The sequence below is a fragment of the Odocoileus virginianus genome, chromosome 4 (assembly GCF_023699985.2).
Source record: "Odocoileus virginianus isolate 20LAN1187 ecotype Illinois chromosome 4, Ovbor_1.2, whole genome shotgun sequence".
In the NCBI taxonomy this organism is placed as follows: domain Eukaryota; kingdom Metazoa; phylum Chordata; class Mammalia; order Artiodactyla; family Cervidae; genus Odocoileus; species Odocoileus virginianus.
Genome location: NC_069677.1, coordinates 58,094,757 through 58,110,132, shown reverse-complemented (window position 1 = coordinate 58,110,132; position 15,376 = coordinate 58,094,757). Strand labels below are relative to the sequence as shown.

General features: G+C 44.0%; 1 long non-coding RNA gene across 2 annotated transcripts in view; it reads right to left on the bottom strand.

The window, feature by feature from the left end:
• LOC110149281 (uncharacterized) overlaps positions 1–15,376 on the bottom strand; it is a 54,166-nt gene that overhangs the window by 19,175 nt on the left and 19,615 nt on the right. The window lies entirely within an intron of this gene.

Here is a 15,376-nt window from a genome sequence, read left to right as displayed (position 1 = left end):
GAGGGTTTCCACCCAGCAGGTCAACACATGCCCTCTTCACTGAGGGTTTTATCTGCCTGGTTAGATTATGGTCCTCTCCCCTCTTTCCACCACTTCCCAAGATTTACTTCTATACCCTGATATTACCTAGTTATATCTGTCTTCTTGTTGGACAGGTAAAGGCCTTCAGTATCATATTTTGATATGTTATTCATGAATAATAATAAGAATGATTGTCAACATTCAATGGAAAAGAAGTGATTTCTGTTGCTGTTTCTCGAGGTAGGGCTATATCTAAAGGGTCTGATAAGGGTGGAGTATCTGACAAAGTCCATCTAGTCAAAGCTATGGTTTTTTCAGTAGTCATGTATGGCTGTGAGAGTTGGACTATAAAGAAAGCTGAACGCAGAAGAATTGATGCTTTTGAACTGTGGTGTTGGAGAAGACTCTTGAGAGTCCCTTGGACTGCAAGGAGATCCAACCAGTCCATCCTAAAGGAAATCAGTCCTAAACATTCATTGGAAGGACTGATGTTGAAGCTGAAACTCCAATACTTTGGCCATCTGATGCGAAAGAACTGACTCATCTGAAAAGACCCTGATGCTAGGAAAGATTGAAGGCGGGAGGAGAAAGGGGAGACAGAAGATGATACGGTTGGATGGCATCACTGACTCAATGGACGTGCGTTTGAGCAGGCTCTGGGAGTTGGTGATGGACAGGGAAGCCTGGGATGCTGCAGTCTTTGGGGTCTCAAAGAGTAAGACATGACTGAGCGACTGAACCGAACTGATCTGATTTAATTTTAGGTGGTAAATTGTTCCTGGACATTTGGAATCAGGAGCAAGTCTCCCAGGAACTGGCAAGCTGATACACGTGAAGGTTTTCTTGAGACTGTGAATTTGGGAATAGCTAAAGGGGCAGCTTTTTAAAAATATTTATTTGGCTGCACCTGGTCTTAGTCACGGCAGGTGGGATCTAGTTCCCCGACCAGTGATGGAACCCGAGGCTCCTACGTTGGGAGCTCGAACTCTGAGCCACTGGATCACCAGGGAAGCCTCTAAGGGGGCTGCTCATCTCCTTGCTATCACTTCTCACTGTGCCACTGAGCGCAGTGCTGTAACGTTCTCAACTCACTTTAAAGTATAGAAACTGGGGGACGAGGGCATTGAAACTTTGTGAGTAAATATCAAATTACTGATTTGGAATTCTGTCACATAAATTTGGAGCCAGATAAACCTCAAGTCAAATTCCACATCTGCCATTTGCTGTGAGAATCTGGTCAAGAAATGTCATCTCTAAAAATAAAGATTAAAATACCAACCTCCAAATTTTTTTGTAAAAATTAATTTCTATAAGATACATCAAAGAGCAGTTTTTAGCACATGTTAAACTTGTGATGAGTGGTAGCTGTTACTTTGAAAGGAGAGATCTGGACAAGATTACTTCTAAAATCCTCAGATTGCACAGAAATTCATGACCAAGTGTGAACCCAAGGTTTACTGGCCTGCTGGCAGGAGAGCTTTTTCAACGACCCCCATCCCCACTTAATTTAATCCCCACTAATTTAATCTTTGTTGCTAGACTATGGGATATTTAGATCTATCTGGAGAAACTGGGTCACCCCCAGCCCAAACACAAAGGCAAACAGTATTAACCTCCTCACCACCCCACTTTGGAAAGGTGGCTGGCACCTGTCCCACACACAAATATGGCTAGAAAATTAAAATTAACATTACCACCTGTTAAGGATATTTATGGACAGTCAAAGGAAGCAGGGGGCCACTTGATCCTGGAGGGAGTCTTTGATCAGAAGCTGTGACGTCAGGTTATCAGAGGCATGACAGCCTTGTTAAGCAGACTCAAGAACAGACCCGGCAGCTGAGGCTTCTGATAACATCTGCCAGGTTCAGGCTAGGGTGAACAGACCTGAAGAGTGCCATTTAGGCAAGTTTGGGATTTGATGGCTGGTTTGTCAAGCGGAGGACTATCCCTGGGACTGATGGCTCCAGAAGAGCCCCGTAATGGAGTTACGGGCCCAAGGTACACAGCTGGCAATTACAGTCTTCAGAGATTACTTCAGGCAGCAATAAAGATAAAGTGCTTTATAATATATTCATTCATTTCAATACAGTCAATGGTAACATTCGAAAGCGGTTCATGGCAAGAAAAGGCTGAGCTGCATTTGAAAAGGAGAAATGTGTTTTCTTAAAGGGATTATTTCAGAGAACCAAATGAATGTGCATGAACTACTTCATTAAATCAGAAGTCAGTTTGGGAGATGATCTAATCTGCTCCTGGCGAAAGTGTGAATTGAAGCAGTGGAAACAGTGGGAACAAATGAGCTACAGGTGTGCCTCGTTTCTGTTTGTGGTCTCATTTGGATTATTACAGGGTGCATCAAGTATATTTCCAATAGTTTGCGGTAAATCATTGTGATAAATTGATTTGGAGTTCCTAGAAAGCGTCAGATGTGTATTTGATGGACAGTTTAAGAGAGAACACTTGGTTTCAGGGGTGTCTTCGCAGAAAGTCAACAGCATCCAGGTCTACACTCTATTCCAAAGCTCTTCTCCCCTCCTCTCTCCCAGGAAGAAGGTGAGTTACAAGGGAAGTGGGAGGGTGGACTCCTAAAGAAGGTTGAAAACTGCTGAGACAGCCGCCCAGAGAACAGGACTGTCCTAAGGGGGCTGTCCTGATGCTTCAAAGGAAATGACCTTTGAAGGGCACAGAGCTGCATCCCCATCCGTGAGACCCTGCCGATGGCCACGTAAAGCATCATTTCTTCTAGGACGATCCCTGTTTAAAACTAACTCCTCAGGAACTAACGTTGTGTGTGTTCAGTCACTGAGTCGCGTCCAGCTCTTCGTAACCCCAGGGACTGTGCCACCCGCCAGGCCCCTCTGTCCATGGAGTTTTCCAGGCAAGGGAGCTGGAGTGGGCCATTCCCGTCTCCAGGGCATCTTCCTGACCCAGAGATGGAACCCACGCCTCCTGCATCAGCAGGCAGACGGATTCTTTACCGCCGAGCCACGAGGGAAGCCGCACACAGTGTTGTGAGACAATCACATCCCAAACAAGCGAACTCCCAGAAAATGAGGTCGGACTTGTGGTTGGGGGTATTAGGGATGGAAGGGGACGGAATTGAATGGAGGTGGTCCCGAGGGACAAAGTTCCAGGTTAAGATAAATAAGTACTAGGAATGTAATGTCCAACATAAAACACAATTAACACTGCGGTATGTTATATATGAGAGTTGAGAGTAATCCGAAGAGTTCTCGAAATAAGGAAAAATTTTTTTTATTTCTTTAACTTTATACCTATTTGAAATGATGGATATTTACTGGGCATAATGTAACAATCACTTTATGATGTAAGTCAAACCATTAAGCTGCAGAACTTGTACAGTGCTGCATGAGTATATATCTCAGTATTATATCTCAATAAAACTGGAATTAAAAAAGGGAAAAAATTAACTCAGTATCTTCCACCTCCTCTTCTCCCCAAATTAGCTCCTTGTTTCATTTATTTAATTAATATATATTTACTAAGAACCTACTATGTGCCAGGCACTGAATTTATCTGGTGTTTTACTGCATAAAAAAAATAAAAATAGAAACATAGTCTCTGCTCATATGCCCTTACATACTAAAAAGAAAAAACATAAACTAACTAAACAAAGGACTAAGTACTTAACACATATACTCAGCTGAGGAAACATGCTACAGGAAAAACCAAGCAGGATAAAGGAGAAATTTGAGGTTGAGCAATCAAGAAAGGCACCTCTAATGAGGGCATATTTTAGCAGTCTCTTTAACTTAAGCCCTCCATCTCTGCACCTGCAAGAACTTTCAGAAAGAGTAATATTTTCATAATTAGAGGACTGGTTAAAAATTCCAGTGTTTTTGTTTTTGAAGACAAATGAGTGGAGAGGGCCAGGTAAAGACTGAAAATGAAGAAACAAATCAGGCAGAGACCTGGGAGAAGAGTGTGCAGGATGGAGGAATTGGCGAGTGTCAAGACCCTGAGGTGGGACGGTGCTTACCTTGTTTCAAGGACCAGCATGGAGATCTGTATGGCGAGGAAGAGGGAGCAAGGCACAGACTCAGTGCTTAGTCCCTTCCAGGCTGGAAACTGCAGGTGAACTACCGTCACCTCTTATACCTCCAGCCCTCTCCTGATCCAGCTGTGTTTAGTTATCTTATCTTTATATTATATATAAAGAATTCCAGTTGAGCTATTTCAAATCCTAAAAGATGATGCTGTGAAAGTGCTGCACTCAATATGCCAGCAAATTTGGAAAACTCAGCAGTGGCCACAGGACTGGAAAAGGTCAGTTTTCATTTCAATCCCTAAGAAAGGCAATGCCACAGAATGCTCAAACTACCACACAATTGCACTCATCTTACATGGTAGAAAGTAATGCTCATAATTCTCCAAGCCAGGCTTCAACAGTACATGAACCATGAACTTCCAGATGTTCAAGCTACATTTAGAAAAGGCAGGGGAACCAGAGATCAAATTGCCAACACCCATTGGGTCATCAAAAAAGCAAGACAGTTCCAGAAAAACATCTATTTCTGCTTTATTGACTACGCCAAAGCCTTTGACTGTGTGAATCACAACAAACTGTGGAAAATTCTTCAAGAGATGGGAATACCAAACCACCTTACCTGCCTCTTGAGAAACCTGTATGCAGGTCAAGAAGGAACAGTTAGAATGAGACATGGAACAGACTGGTTCCAAATAGGAAAAGGAGTACGTCAAGGCTGTATATTGTCACCCTGCTTATTTAACTTATATGCAGAGTACATCATGTGAAATGCCAGGCTGGATGAAGCACAAACTGAAATCAAGATTGTCAGGAGAAATATCAATAACCTCAGATATGCAGATGACACCACCCTTACGGCAGAAAGTGAAGAACTAAAGAGCCTCTTGATGAAAGTGAAAGAGAGAGTGAAAATGTTGGCTTAAAACTCAACATTCAGAAAACTAAGATCATGACATCTGGTCCAATCACTTCATGGCAAATAGATGGGGAAACAGTGGAAACAGTGAGAGACTTTATTTTTTTGGACTCCAAAAATCACTACAGATGGTGACTGCAGCCATGAAATTAAAAGACTCTTGCTCCTTGGAAGAAAAGCTATGACCAAACTAGACAGCATATTAAAAAGCAGAGACATTACTTTGCCAACAAAGGTTCATCTAGTTAAAGCTATGGTTTTTCCAGTAGTCCTGTATGGATGTGAGAGTTAGACCATAAAGAAAGATGAGTGCCCAAGAATTGATGCTTTTGAACTGTGGTGTTGGAGAAGACTCTTGAGAGTCCCTTGGACAGCAAGGAGATCCAACCAGCCAATCCTAAGGAAATCACTCCTGAATATTCATTGGAAGGACTGATGCTGAAGCTGAAACTCCAATACTTTGGCCAACTGATGTGAAAAACTGACTCATTGGAAAAGACCTTGATTCTGGGAAGGACTGAAGGCGGAAGGAGAAGAGGACGACAGAGGATGAGATGGTTGGATGGCATCACTAACTTGATGGACATGAGTTTGAGTAGGCTCTGGGAGTTGGTGATGGACAGGGAGGCCTGGCGTGCTGCAGTCCATGGGGTCACAAAGAGTCGGACATGACTGAGCAACTGAACTGAACTGATACATATATATATAGTCTAATTGCTTTAAAATGTTGTGTTAGTTTCTGCTGGTGCAACGAAGTGAATCGCTCTATGTGTACATGTATCTCTTCCCTCCTGTATGTGGAATCTAGAAAAATAGTACAGATGAACCTAGTTCCAGGGCAGGAATGGAGATGCAAACATGAGAACACAGGTTGGGAGGCGGGGGGACAGGAAGCAGAAAGGGGAAAGTAGGCTGAACTGGAAGACTAGGTTCATTCATCTTTTCTAAAGAATAATTCACTAAAAGCACGCCTCCCTGCGGCTCCCTCCCCTCCCAGCTAAATTCAGTCTCCACTTACTCTCTGCCCGGATTATCCCAGAGCCTCCTCACCAGCCTTCCAGCCTCTTACAGCTTCTATTGCTCTAATCACTTTAAGCTTCCAGATTAATCTTCCTAGAGCATTACTTTTGTCACGTCTTCTCCTCTCTTTCATAATAATGGCTTAGCATTACCTGAAGAATAAAGCAGAAGCTCTTCGGCCTGCTCCTCCCACCCCTGCCTAGAAACTCCATCACTCTGTAACCCTGTTCCCAACTTCCCCACTCCAGTGACCTCCACCCTCAGGTCAGACGCTGTGTCCTCACTCTCCACCCTTTTTGAAACCCAGTCTAAGACCCAGTTTTGTCTGCCCTGAATGGCCCAACCCAAAACAGACTACGTCCACTCTCAAACAACTGGGGCACCATCCACTTGTCTGTAAACCTCAGGACAAACTCCCTCCCCAGTGTGAGGTCCCAGGGACCGGGCAGTGTCCTGGGAGACAGCTCTAAACGGATGCACCAGAGGTCCTGCCCCACCCATCCACAGGCAAGCATAAGTGGATGCCACTTTTCCAGGCACCTTCAGATGTGGAGATGATATGGATGGTTCCTGCCACAGTTAGAACCTCTCTCTGAACCAGCTGTCCATAGATTAAAGCAAATAGGGTCAAGGGCACGGGCCCTCCCCTGACAGCTTGGCCCTGGGAAACCCTTTACTTCTCTAGAAAACACTGCATCCCTCACGCCCCAGCCAGACACCTTATAAATGTCAATAAAAGCATGTCCAAGTTAGAACTGTAGTTGGATCCACTTTTTCATGTATCAGATTGGCAAAGTTTCTTAAATATATTTTGTATATGCATCCAATTTAGTGCTTAATATACAACAGTACACAAGGCCCATCACCTCCTTCTTTGGTCCTGGCTCACTGACTGAATTCACTGAGGGTAGGAAACACATCTTCTATATCGCATGCATCATCTGAATCCCACATACATGCAAACCACAATCTATATACTATATGGACAACCAATATTAACAAAAAAAGATTTCTGGGATGTCAGGCATTGAATTGCATACGAAAAATGAAATGCAACAACTATATTTTGTCCTCAAAGCCCTCCTTTTTTCTGCAGGCAGAGGGGGCTTTTCAGGGCACAGTCATCTTCCACTTCCTAGGAAGGATGGTAAACTCAGCAGCATGGTCACAAAATCTTATTTTGTTCACCTCCTATATTCAGTAACTAGCTATCTAAGTAATCATATTCCTCATCTATTTATATTAAGTACTAAATATATGTAATTATAAACTCTTGAGGGAAACACTACCAACATGGCAAAACCAAATGTGAAAAATGCATACACCTGCCTGGACTTCTAGCAGTTAAGCTAATAGATCTGAAGAGCTTTATAAAAGTGAGAATGAGGGATGAGGGACTTTATAAAAATGAGAATGAAAATGAGGGACTCTCCTGGTGATCCAATGGTTAAGACTCTATGCTTCCAATGCTAGGGGCATGGGTTCAGTCGCTGGTCAGGAAACTAAGATCCCACATGCCCCATGCGGCAAAAAAAAAAAAAAGTGACAATGAGAAGTTTCATTTCTTCAATTTTCAGCACCAAAATCAAAAGCTAGGCCACAGCAACATTTTGCCCACACAGAAAGCTCCCATGGGCACCAATAAAAACAGAGACAAAGTTTAGAAAGCCTTCATTGTTATGGAGAAACTATAAAACCTCATTCTCAAATAGAAAGGCTTCCACAAGAAGCTAAAATAAAATTCCTTTTCACCTTTGGACATCTGTTGGGCTTGCACAGAGTCACCCAATGGAACTCAACCATCAGGACAGTGTTTTATGTTCGTTCTTTGAAGTTAGCACTTGCCAGCTTCCTTGAAGTTCTGTCTTTTAAAACAATAATAGTCACAATACAGTTAAAAAGAAGAGATGCATATATTCTGTATTCAATTCATATTTCACCTGGTTTTAGCAGAATGCAGCATGGAAAGCAGGGCAGGTGGAATTAGGTGGCAAATCGCCAACTTCCACGGCCTCTCCTGATTCACATTCCACCTACCTTAATCCCTGCAAAGTCAGGCTGTCCCGGCTATACCATTCATGTGATGCTTGGGACAAACCTTGCTCACGGTGAACATGAGCAAAGGCCTCACCCGACGTGAAATGCTGAAGCCCTGATGTTCCTCACGCCTTCCCAACGGCTGAAGCCTGTAATTCCACTATTGTTGCTATTCAGTCACTAAATTATATCCGACTGCTCGCGACCCCAGGCCTGCAGGACGCCAGGCCTCCCTGTCCCTCACCATCGCCCTAAGTTTGCCCAAGTTCATGTTCATTGCATCGGTGAGGCCATCCAGCCATTATCATTGTATAATTACTACAGCTTTCTTCCTTCTCAGTAAACCTGCAAGAATTTTGAGGAAAGATAATGTTTTAAGCTATCATTTATATCTTAGCACAAAGATTTGCAATTCTCCCATATTTACAGGGCCAGGCAGGGCTAGGAGGGGCTAGAGCAACGGCTCCACTCACCTCCAGCCAAATGGAGCTGCGTAATACCGGCTCAGCGCTACTAAACCTTCTGATTTTTCAAGAGGAGACAGAAATCCAGATTTTTATGTGAAACCTCCCATTTTTTAAAAAAAAATGTTGGCAACTATAATAAATTGCCTATATATGAACCTTCAAGTTGCAAAGTTTAAAAAACGGGAATGTGCATTCTATCAGCATCAGGCACGAATGAAATTGCAGCTTGTCCCCTCGCCTATTGCTGAGGCAGCTTCAGCTCTACCATCTCCCACCTCCGCTCCCTCCTCCGGTCAGTAACTCTTCCTGCCTCTTCGTTCGGTGCCAGCCCCTGATGGCCAGCTGCTGTACGGTACTGCTGAGTTTTTCGAGGTTCTATGCTGCAGGATTAAAAGCGTTTTCCTTGTTTTTTTGTGCTTGTTTTTCATAGATTGTTTGTGTGCTGTGCCGTGCTCAGCCACCTTAGTTGTATGCGGCTTTTTGCGACCCCATGGACTATATCCCGCCAGCCTCCTCTGTCCATGGGATTTCCCAGGGAAGAATACTGGAGTGGGTTGCCATGCCCTCCTCCAGGGGATCTTCCCAACCCAGGGATCGAAACTTCATCTCCAGTGTCTCCTGCATTGCAGGCTGATTCTTTCTGCTGAGCCACCGAGAAAGCATGTTATTTGTGTGAAAAGTATTATAAACCTATCACAGTCCAGTACCATGTAGCCGATTGCACCACTTGGGTCCCTAGGCTAACTTTGTTAGAACCTACAAACAAGCTGGAGTTATGAACACACTCTCGGAGCAGAACTCATTCTGATGTAGAAGGCTTACTGCATTCTGACTTGTTCACACATTGTACAGACCAGACCCGACCCACCCACAGGCCAGCAGGGCACCAGGCTTGCCTCAGTACAGGGCCGGAGAGAAGAGAAAAGTTCCATCCCCCCAGTGACCAAGGCGGGGGCCGGGGCAGGCGGAGGGGCACTTCCAGGAGAAACCTGAGGTTTGATGCTGTGTTGAGCCAGAGATGGGCTATATGGCAGCTCGCCTGGGTACCACCCTGCAGAGAGGAGGAGGAGGCCCGATGGGAAGGGCAGCTTCGTCCACGCCTATCAGCTTCTCCTCCAGTCAGGCCCACAACTATAGTGTTCCTGGGCACATTCTAAACTACATAAAATATAGATTATGGCAATGCTGACATAAACAAATGTGATTCGGGCTAAGTTATATTTGGGGTTTTTCTTCTAATTTTAAAAGAAACTAAAACATTTTCTTGGGCCCCTGAAAGTACCGTGGGTCTTAGACCCTGGCCTCCTGTGCCTGAAAGATAGAGCCGAGCTGCCTCCAGCTCAGCAGCGCTCGGGTTAAACCCTGGTTACTCTTGGTTACTAAGCGTGTGTCACTGTGAATATGACAAACAGGTAGTCATGTCAGAAGGCCGCTATGTTATTGCGGACATAAGCATGAGCCTTAAACATAGACCACGCAGGTTCCAATGCCAGCTCTGTCATTTACAACTGAAGTGACATTAAGCAAGTCATTTACCTTCTGTGACTTAATCTCCGCATCCATCTCCAGCAGTACCGACCTGAGGATTGCTGCAAAGATTAAATGAGATAATATATGTGAGAGGCTTAGAAAAGCACTTGACAAAGGAAAGAAACAAAGGCTAGATATGTGCTTTGTACCCCTGTGGCTCAGCTGGGAAAGACTCTGCCTGCAGTGCAGGAGACCTGGGTTCGATCCCTGGGTTGGGAAGATCCCCTGGAGAAGGGAATGGCTGCCCACTCCAGTGTTCTCACCTGGAGAATCCCATGGTGGGGGGCAGTCCAGGGGGTCGCAAAGAGCCGAACACCACAGCTGAACAACTAACACTCACTTTTTTCCCCTCATGACTATAATTGACTGGCTTTAAGTTTCTGATACTAACAAAATTATTGAGTTACCATAGAAAAGCTCTTGAAGAACCAAACATTCTCAGGTCATGAAGGCAGTAGCTTTATCATGATTTTCTAAAGGTAGCTTAATGATATAAAATTCAAGAGATAGAAGAATGACCATGCAGGCTTGATTAATGCTTTGGGCGGGGGGCATGTTTCATGGCATGCAGGATATTAAGTTCCCTGACCAGGGATCGAACTCACATCCCCTGCAGTGGAATACACAGTCTTAATCACTGGACTACCAGGGGAGTCCTAGGCTTGGCTAAGTTTTGATATTTTATGTACCTTCTATCAGCTTCCCCCATTTATCTATGAAAGAAATTCAAAGTGGAGACTTAGGCTTAGAAACTTACCCATGGATTTGTCTTACATCCTGAAGAATTGTGATCTTTCAAGAAATATGCCTTGCATTCAAGTGCCTAGCAGCTTTCAAAGCACTTGAATATCAAACAACGGTAAAATGTCCATTTAAAGCATCTGAAAATCAGAGAATTTTAGAAAACTTCATGCCCTTGGGAAGACTCAAAGTGTCAGTCTCTAATATTGGGCTGGTATTATTATTATTAGTGATTCAACAGTGGTTTATGTTGTGATTCACAGAATTGTTGAGTGAGAAGGAACCTCTCAAGTTACCAATCAAATCCTCATTTGCTGAGGACACTAACGCAGAGGGAATTCAGTTGTTTCTTTGAGGACCCATTGGTTAGTCTCAGGCTCTTTCTCTGTCCCTTCTACCGCCGTCATCATTTTGCATATATAGTTTATTCTGAACTCTTTTGGACAAGTTCCTATCTCTAATCTTAGAACTGCTGCAACTAAAGACATTGTAGACTTTTGTGCAAATTTTACATTTCTCTCTGGGTGGAAAACAAAAACAGTCAGTGCACAAATATACTTGTTGAATGAATGAATGAAAATTCTTAAAACTTTTGTTTCATATCATCTTACAATCTCTTTGTTGAATTCCTAACAATTTTATAAAGTAGGAGGAGGAAATGGAGGCCCTGGTGTATGATCATTTCAGCCTACATATAGTCCATATGGTTCAAACTACATGTGGTTCATGAATTGTGAAACCATGCAGTATTTCTATTACCCAGTGTTTAAAGATTATATTTAAATGAGTGTTGTTTGATTTTGAAAGGGCTGACAAAGATGTATCCAAAGCCACATGATGCTGTGATTCCTGAAGAATCAAGAATAAGGGCAGTCTTGTGGATTTGTGGGCTAAGCTTAGCCTGCATTCCTATACTCAACATAATGTACCCTTAACTGCTCAAAATTGCAAAAAAATTATTATACTCCTCTAATCTGGAGGAAATGGCCCTTTAACTCTCTTCATCAGCCAAGAACAAACTCATTTTTCAAGACATATCTTTTATGGCATAAGTTTCCATTCCCAAAAAACAATCAGCAAGATATCTCTTGCAGATTTGCAAAATACTTTAAAATTGGTGATTCCCTCCCATAGCAATGTTAGCTTATTTGATAGTAAAGGTGCCAAAGGAAGTTAGAGGCATATTATGGGATTTTATGTAACTCACGTTCTATTTGCTTGTCAAGCCCAGTGAGCAGTGCTGTGTTCCTAATGTACAAGTAGATGTCCGAATCGTTCTTTGGGCCAAAATAAACCAATGAATTGCATCTAAAATAGCTGCTTTGTTAAAAATCAGAGTCATTTGTAAACAGAATGGTTATTGCCTTATGGCAGAAGAACAAAACCCATTCCTAACCTATGCTCACATCTGATGTTCAGCTCTATGGGCCCAAATGCAATTCTGGAACATCAGCCATGTCAGCATTAAGTGCTGAATACAGGCTAATATATTGGGTCTTTATAACTGGACTATTAAGTCCATTAACATTTAATGAAACAATTTTAACTTTACCCACAAAAACACTCACAATGAATTTCCATCAACTCCCTAAAGGCAAAACAATGTAAATTTGAAAGAAAAATAACTGTGAGGCTTTGCTAAGCACAGATGATTTCCATTGGACAGGTTAAGTCCTGGATTTCTGTTTCAATGCAGTCCACAGTTGATTTTTACTGCAAAGATAAACCCAAACTGGCAATTACCCTTTGGTTATCCTACCAAGTAATCTCAGCATGAAAACTCGGATGTTTTTCTTACTACAATGTCACGTATAGCAAATCAACTAATGTAATTTCACTAAAAGTCTTAGTAATCCATTTCAGAATTGTGCTGTGAAACATTATCTTTTAAAATATCATGTTAATTCCCTTCCCTTCATAACCATCTCCGAGGAAAATTACATTCACTTTGGTTTGAATGATTAATAGCTAGAAACCAAAGTCCTTTATAGAGCTCCACCTGTCACACTGCCACAGAGAGATATATACGGAACAGAAATAAGTCAAAGTTTTCATTCAGTTGTGCTTCACCTGCTACCTCCAATGCACGTATGCACTAAACTTAGGTTCATTCTGAACCTTTACTCTGAACCTTTTTATAAATATATTTTTTTCCCAAGGCCTGTTTGGAAACTTCTAAGGTAAACAGAAGTGAATTTAGTCCTTTTATCAAGCTCTTAAAAAAATAATAAACTAATCTAGTCTTCTTTTCTTAGTGTGATGCGAATGCCTGGACTGTTCTATAGATTTAACAATCCTATATCCATGCTTGCCAAACTTGCCCTTTGAAAACAGCTCTCCATCAATTAAAAATAAAGAAAAGGCTGCCAACATTCATGACTTGTAGTCATGTTTTTGGCAAACTTATTTAATAATCTAGTGATTAAAAAATAAGTCACTTTTTTAACACATCTGTCTTGAAACACCTCACATGGCAGCTTCAGTGATTTGAATACCTTTGAGAAACCTGAACATCTGAAGGAGTTAGTGGAACTGACGCGGCCGAGGCAGTGAACATTTGAGGAGGCAGTTGTGGAAGCTGTAAATGCACCGCAGTAGGAAGCAGCTTTCCCTGGACTTCAAAGCAAACGGCAGTTAATTATCTAGCTTTCAGGAGCAGCCTGGACTTACCCTGACAGCTGTGAGGCGAGGATGCACGGGCATCTCCACCACCGAACATCAGCTCGTGTCATTGTTCAGCTTGGATCTCATTGGGAAGAAATGCTTAAGGTCTCAGCTTGGCTCAATTCAAATTAGTTGAAGAGTTTTCCCAGATGGTTTCTCAGCACAAGCTTATTTCTCAACCCAGAGCCTATGCTTCACCATCATCTCAGAGCAGCGATCGACTTGCTATTTGCATATGCTTAAGCTTCATTTTCAATGCCATCTCCAGCCCATCATTATTGCGAATTCAAACTGGAGGTCTTGAAACTTCAATTAAAGAAAAAAATACTGCTTCTTTTTAATCTCTCTCTCTCTCCCACTCCTTCCCACACACTCCCCTCCTTTTTTGACTGACAGACAAGACTGACTGTTTCTGCCTGGTGCCTAACAAGTGGGGCATCTTGTGGTGTTCTCCATGGCTGGCCGAGTATAGTTGATCCAACCACTATTTGCCTTGCAGCACTCCTGATGGTCTGGCTTGGCCGTGCATTCCCAAAGCATGTGTTTCTGTCTACGGCTACATCAGGCTCCAGGTCAGCCATGAGAAATGCTTAGAGCCACTGAGGTCACTCTTGGCCTTTCCTAATGCCGCCTCCCAATCAGGGCTTGTGGTCACAGCTGTGTACTTTTATGCATCTGGCATCTTTTTTAGATCCCATACTCATCCTTCTTCAATAATATCGAGTGGTCCATAAACACAAAGGATCTACCCTCGAGGAGAGAAAACAGAAAGGAAGTGAAGAATATATTCCTTTGATGAGACCCTCTCAGAGACAGGAGGGCACGGAATTTAAAGGTGGAGGAGGGGAATGAGGGGCAGAGTTACGAGGATCAAAGAGCTAATCAGGAGAGTTGAGAGAAGGAAAACTTTTCTTAAAAAAAAGAAAAAAATGAGGAAAATTGAAGTTCCAAACTATTCAATATGACCTAACCTTATTTCATTCCTTTCAGAAAAGTTCTGTGTTTAATCATTCTAAGTTAGGAAAGTCTCGCTCTTAAACTTGAAAAACAAACAAACAAAAAAAGCTTGAACAAAAACCCTTCAGCAACTGCTGACGTCACATTGGCGTTTGCTTCATTTGGCCCCACACTGCTTCTCGATACATCCAGAACCCCGGTGAGGCCCCGCTGATGCCCACAGTCGGCAGCTCTGCGAGTACACGCTGGCTCCAGAACCCCGGTGAGGCCCCGCTGATGCCCACAGTCGGCAGCTCTGCGAGTACACGCTGGCTCCAGAACCCCGGTGAGGCCCCGCTGATGCCCACAGTCGGCAGCTCTGTGAGTACACGCTGGCTCCAGAACCCCGGTGAGGCCCCGCTGACGCCCACAGTTGGCAGCTCTGTGAGTACACGCTGGCTCCAGAACCCCGGTGAGGCCCCGCTGATGCCCACAGTCGGCAGCTCTGTGAGTACACGCTGGCTCCAGAACCCCGGTGAGGCCCCGCTGATGCCCACAGTCGGCAGCTCTGTGAGTACACGCTGGCTCCAGAATCCCGGTGAGGCCCCGCTGATGCCCACAGTCGGCAGCTCTGTGAGTGCACGCTGGCTCCAGAACCCCGGTGAGGCCCCGCTGACGCCCACAGTTGGCAGCTCTGTGAGTACACGCTGGCTCCAGAACCCCGGTGAGGCCCCGCTGATGCCCACAGTCGGCAGCTCTGTGAGTACACGCTGGCTCCAGAACCCCGGTGAGGCCCCGCTGATGCCCACAGTCGGCAGCTCTGTGAGTACACGCTGGCTCCAGAATCCCGGTGAGGCCCCGCTGATGCCCACAGTCGGCAGCTCTGTGAGTGCACGCTGGCTCCAGAACCCCGGTGAGGCCCCGCTGATGCCCACAGTCGGCAGCTCTGTGAGTACACGCTGGCTCCAGAACCCCGGTGAGGCCCCGCTGATGCCCACAGTCGGCAGCTCTGTGAGTACACGCTGGCTCCAGAAC